We start from the raw sequence: 6000 nt of genomic DNA on the forward strand, positions 1-6000 counted from the left end.
CTGCAGCTGCAAATTTTTCAAGCCTCCCTACTCCGTCCCGAAGGCTATCTCAGATAAGGCGGCGGAAAAAAAAGACGCGAGACGAAATGTTCTCAGAAATCATGGAAGTGACCCGCAATGAAAGAGCTCATCTGAATGAGTGGAAGGACATGGTATCAAAGTACAGGAAAGATACCAGTGACCATGAGGACAGGAGGGACAAATGGGAGGACAGGAGAGATGAATGGGAGGAGAGGAGAGACGCTCGAGATGAGAGGTGGCGGCAGGAAGATAAGAGGAGGCATGATGCAACGCTGGGGCTGCTGCGTGATCAAACCAACATGCTTCGGCATCTGGTGGAGCTTCAGGAATGGCAGCAGGATCACAGAGTGCCGCTGCAGCCCCTGTATAACCACCCTCCCCGCTCACCATGTTCCTTAGCCTCCTCACTCACCAGATGTGTAAGAATGCGTGGGGGGAGGCTCCGTGCACCCGCCCACTCCACCCCAGTGGACAGCCCAACTAAAAGACTGTCATTATTTTGAAATTTTTTTAGTGGCCTTTTCCTTTCCTCCTATCCTCCTCCCAAACCCCACCCGGGATACCTTGTCAGTTCTCTCCCTCTTTTTATAATCAATTAATAAAGAATACATGTATTTTAAATGATAGTGACTTTATTTCCTTAGAAAGCAAGCTGTGATCGAAGGGGGGTGAGTGGGTTGCTTACAGGGAATGAGTCAATCAAGGGGGCGGGTTTTCATCAAGGAGAAACAAACACAACAGTCACACCGTACCCTGGCCAGTGATGAAACTGGTTTTCAAATCTTCTCTGATGCGCGCCGCTTCCTGGTGTGCTCTTCTAATTGCCCTGGTGTCTGGCTGTGCGTAATCAGCAGCCAGGTGATTTGCCTCACCCTCCCTCCCCACCATAAAGGTCTCCCCCTTACTCTCACAGAGCTTGTGGCGCACACAGCAAGCAGCAATAACAATGGGGATATTGGTTTGGCTGAGGTCTGAGCGAGTCAGTAATGTGCGCCAACGTCCCTTTAAACGGCCAAATGCACATTCTACCACCATTCTGCACTTGCTCAGCCTGTAGTTGAACAGCTCCTGACTAATGTCCAGGCTGCCTGTGTATGGCTTCATGAGCCATGGCATCAAGGGGTAGGCTGGGTCCCCAGGATAACTACAGGCATTTCAACATCCCCAACTGTTATTTTCTGGTCTGGGAAGTAATTCCCTTGCTGCAGCCGTTTAAACAGAGCAGTGTTCCTGAAGACGCGAGCGTCATGAACCCTTCCCGGCCATCCCACATTGATGTTGGTGAAACGTCCCTTGTGATCCACCAGTGCTTGAAGCACCATGGAAAAGTACCCCTTGCGGTTTATGTAGTGCTCCGGTGCCAAGATAGGGATATGGGTTCCATCTATCGCCCCCCCACCACAGTTAGGGAATCCCACTGCAGCAAAGCCATCCACTATGACCTGCACATTTCCCAGAGTCACTACCGTTCGTAGCAGCAGCTTAGTGATTGCTTTGGCTACTTGCATCACAGCTGCCCCCACAGTAGATTTGCCCACTCCAAATTGATTCCCGACTGACCGGTAGCTGTCTGGTGTTGCAAGCTTCCAGAGGGCTATCACCACTCACTTCTCAACTGTGAGGGCTGCTCTCATCTTGGTATTCTAGTGCTTCAGGGCAGGGGAAAGCAAGTCACAAAGTTCCATGAAAGTGCTTTTACGCATGCAAAAGTTTCGCAGCCACTGGGAATTGTCCCAAATCTGCAACACTATGCGGTCCCACCAGTCTGTGCTTGTTTTCCGGGCCCAAAATTGGCGTTCAATGGCTAGAACCTGCCCCATTACCAGCATGATCTCCAACGTGCCGGGGCCCGCGGTTTGAGAGAATTCTGTGTCCATGTCCTCATCACTCTCGTCACCAATCTGCCGTAGCCGCCTCCTCCCAACCTGGTTTTGCAGGTCCTGGTTCAGCATAGACTGCATGAGAATGCACAAGGTGTTTACAACGTCCATGATTGCTGGCTTGAGCTGAGCAGGCTCCATGCTTGCCGTGGTATGGCGTCTGCACAGTTCACCCAGGAAAAAAAGGAGCGAAACGGTTGTCTGCTGCTGCTTTCACGGAGGGAGGGGTGAGGCTGTACCCAGAACCACCAGTGACAATGTTTTTTGCTCCATCAGGCACTGGGATCTCAATCCAGAATTCCAATGGGCAGGGGAGACTGCGGGAACTATGGGATAGCTACCCACAGTGCAACACTCCGGAAATCGACACTAGCCTCGGTACATGGACGCACACTGCCGAATTAATGTGCTTAGTGTGGCCGCGTGCACTCAACTTTATACAATCTGTTTTAAAAAAAACGGTTTCTGTAAAATTGGAATAATCCCGTAGTGTAGACATACCCTTAGTGTCCACCCCGTTCCTATCCCTGTTCTGACCCTTCCTACAGGCTCCCACCACAGCTGGCTGCTGCAGCCTGGTGAGTCTTCCTCTGGAGGGGAATCTAGTACTTAAGTGAAAAAGCCTTCCAGCCTGCCAGACCTATTTGCACAACACTGAAACTGTTAAAGAACCATTCAAGTGGTAATGAAGTCATTTAACGGGCATTTGCCAATCCCCGGGTATATACTGTCAGTTTCTGAATTTACTAACAAAAACAGTTGTTCATTACTGTAATATTTACTCAGAACATGTTCGTCTACAGGCCCTTAGTTCAAAATTTGCTTTAAAAATATTTAATTAGTGTGTTGCTGAAGATTATGAAATCACATCGCTAAAAAATCCTTGCATAGATTTTTAGATGCACAATCTGAGTATTCATCTTTAGCCTAAATGCTTGGATCTTCAGACATATAGTTTTTTAAATAAATCCTTCAAAAGACCACCCTTATCTAAAATACGCATGTGAGGCCGGGTTGCCATTGGGCATAGGGGCACCGGTTTAATAATATTGCATAGGGCCCCATAAATCCCAAGGACGGCCCTGGATGCACACCTTCTGAGTGGCTCACATCTGTTGTATAGTCGAAGCTCACTAGTTTCTCTCTGAGTGCCTTCTGTATTTGCAAACATTCAACAGGAGTAGCTGCTAAAATTAGGGCATTATTGACTTAGGTTCCTCAGCAGCGCCCATTGATACCAGTGTCAAAACCTATAGTAGACCTATAATGGTCAAGGTTTCAAGCACAGATGCCTGTGTTGCAACATAACACGTGCCTGTGCTCGTATAAACGCTCCATTGTCTATTTCCAAAATGCACAAAGTATATGTAATATATTCATAGTGGCCTATATTGTCTTGACATTTGATTCATTGTTTGTGTGGGGAGGGAGTTTGAAACCAATCAGGTTTGTCAATTTTCTCTGGAGAGAAACTACATTATATGTAAATATGTTTATTCACTATTTTTTTTGAGTAGTGCTGCCTTATCCTTGCAGCTTGTATACACCCATGCTTTTCTAAAGGAAAGTGTTTGTGCTGTGCTGTGGATAGCTATAGATTTTAATCTGGGAGTGTTCACTATTGATTCTTTTATTATGATTGTTACATTACACAATACATATAAATTCATTATATTACTAATAGAAATATGCTGTGCATTAACCTACCTGCTCCAAACCAAGATCCCTTGCATGGACAATTTAAGGAAGACAACACTTAATGGGAAAACAGTGCTGTCACAGTGACTAAAACTTCCATGGATGACAGGAAAATATGTACAGGATGTCACTTTAACATGTGGGTATATACTAGTCAGTAGCATACCTACGTGTCTTATAGGACGATACAGGTATGTCCGTTTGCAGATATGCATAGAGCACCAGAGACAATGCAACTTGCTCTACTGTTGAGGCACAGTTTTTCGGTATGCTTGTTATTCAAATAGTTGTAAATAGGATTCATCTTAAAACTTAAGGTAAGTAATAAGACACATTAAGGAACATTCAAATAGTATTTTTATCATGTTTTTCAAGCATATATTTTCAAATACTAAATTTGTAATGTGAATGACATGCATGATATATCTTAGTGGAATGCAACATGGCTATTGAACCTTAGGGCTTTTTACAATTAATCTCACTAGCTTCATTTACAAACCCACCTTTCAATCTTTCAAGGATATCCATCATTGTGGTTTGTATGGCTTTGTGCAAAATGACAATCACAGTGAAAAGACAACTTCCAAAGCATCTAAATAAGCATATTTGTCACTTGGTGGAACAGTATTGTTAACAAAGGAGTGACAGAAGATAGCTATAAAATGTAAAAATTTGAAATATGCATTTGTATATAAACTATTGCAAATGGCCTTTATATTTATTCACTACTTCAGTATATTACCTTTCTGCAAAAGAACATGTGGCTTATTAGGTTGGGTTGAGACATAAAAGCTCTGTATCTTCGTTTGTCAATATTTATCAGGAGTTGTTAGCTAATAAGGACTTAACAACAGATTCCTTTTCTGAAGCTTATCAGTTCCCTAAATCTCATTTGCCAGTGCTTTGCCATTTAAAACTATTCTTAGAAGTGCAAATTAGAAATCAATGAAGTGCTCACGAACCTAATATCAATGCAGTATGAAGAAATGTAGATCAGTCTTTGAGGAAAAATGCTGATCACCTTTATGGAGGGTAAAGAAAATGCAAAGATGTTATTTCAAAGTTCTTCCTTACTACTCCAGCATTAAACTTTATATTTGGATCTCCATATAAAACTAGCTGAAAGTCTGAGCTAAGGTTTAGGAGATAATAGAGTGGTAATGCTAATGATTAGCCTCTCTGATGACTGAAATTACGTCTGCTACAGTGAGAAAAAGCTTCACATGCAACTTCTGGGCATCAGGGCCAGCTTTATGAATGGCGGGTCCCAATTTGAATACCCGGCGGTAGTCCAGGGCTTCGGCGGCACTTTGGTGGCGTGGGGTCCACTCCGGGTCTTCCGCGGCATCGATGGACTCCCCCGCTGCCGACATGCCACCGAAGACCCGGAGCAGACACCCCCTCCCCCGCCGCGTGAGTAAAAAAAAATTAAAAAATAAAAAGGCACCTAAGGCGTGGGGCCCGATTCCGGGGAATTGGGGGAATCGGCTTAAAGCTGGCCCTGCTGGGCATATGCTATTACTCAAAGAGTGGTCCCTCCAGAATCCACATTTTTTGGAAATAATGTCCCAATGTTTGCTCATCTGCAGTCCCAATGCTGTAACGTCCTTCATCGGGGCATAGATACTCAAAGATGCACTGTAAAAGCTTCTAATGCTGTTCTCGTGATTCATTGTGCAGAAAGGTCAGAAAGACTGAGGGCTTGGCTACACTGGCGCTTTACAGCGCAGCAACTTTCTCGCTCAGGGGTGTGAAAAAACACCCCCCTGAGCACAGCAAGTTACAGCGCTGCAAAACGCCAGTGTAAACAGTGCCCCAGCACAGCTCCCAGTGCTGTAAGCTAATCCCCACAGGGAGGTGGAGTACCTGCAGCGCTGGGAGAGCTCTCTCCCAGCGCTGGCGCTGCGATCACACTCACACTTCAAAGCGCTGCTGCGGTAGTGCTCCCGCGGCAGCACTGTGTAGCTCTAAGTGTAGCCATACCCTGAAACTTTCAAGTTGTATGTCCTGTGAGCTGAGCATCCTATTCCATTTTAATAGGAGTTGGGAGGATTGGCAAATGGTAGGAACCAAACCAGGGCCAGCCCACAACAGTTTGGCACCTGAGGAGCTCAAATGCACCTGGGGAGCCCCATCCCCCCTCACTTGGGCCAAAACTTTGAAAGGTCTCAATTCTGTCTTCTTCCTGTTCTACTCCTCTCATGGTATTGCTCTGCTACCTACCACAATAAAGGAGAACTAACAACTTAAAATGCCTTGTTCAAAATTTTTAAGTAACACTTAACTTTCAAATGCCTGAACAGCAAATGTAACTTTTCTTGTCTGCATAGTAAACACTGGCATTTTTATCTGTTTGACACAATGGCAATGAGCCTTTTCAGAACATTTTGCCTGTAAAGAG

This window comes from Mauremys reevesii, linkage group 9, assembly GCF_016161935.1.
Source record: "Mauremys reevesii isolate NIE-2019 linkage group 9, ASM1616193v1, whole genome shotgun sequence".
Taxonomy (NCBI): Eukaryota; Metazoa; Chordata; order Testudines; family Geoemydidae; genus Mauremys; species Mauremys reevesii.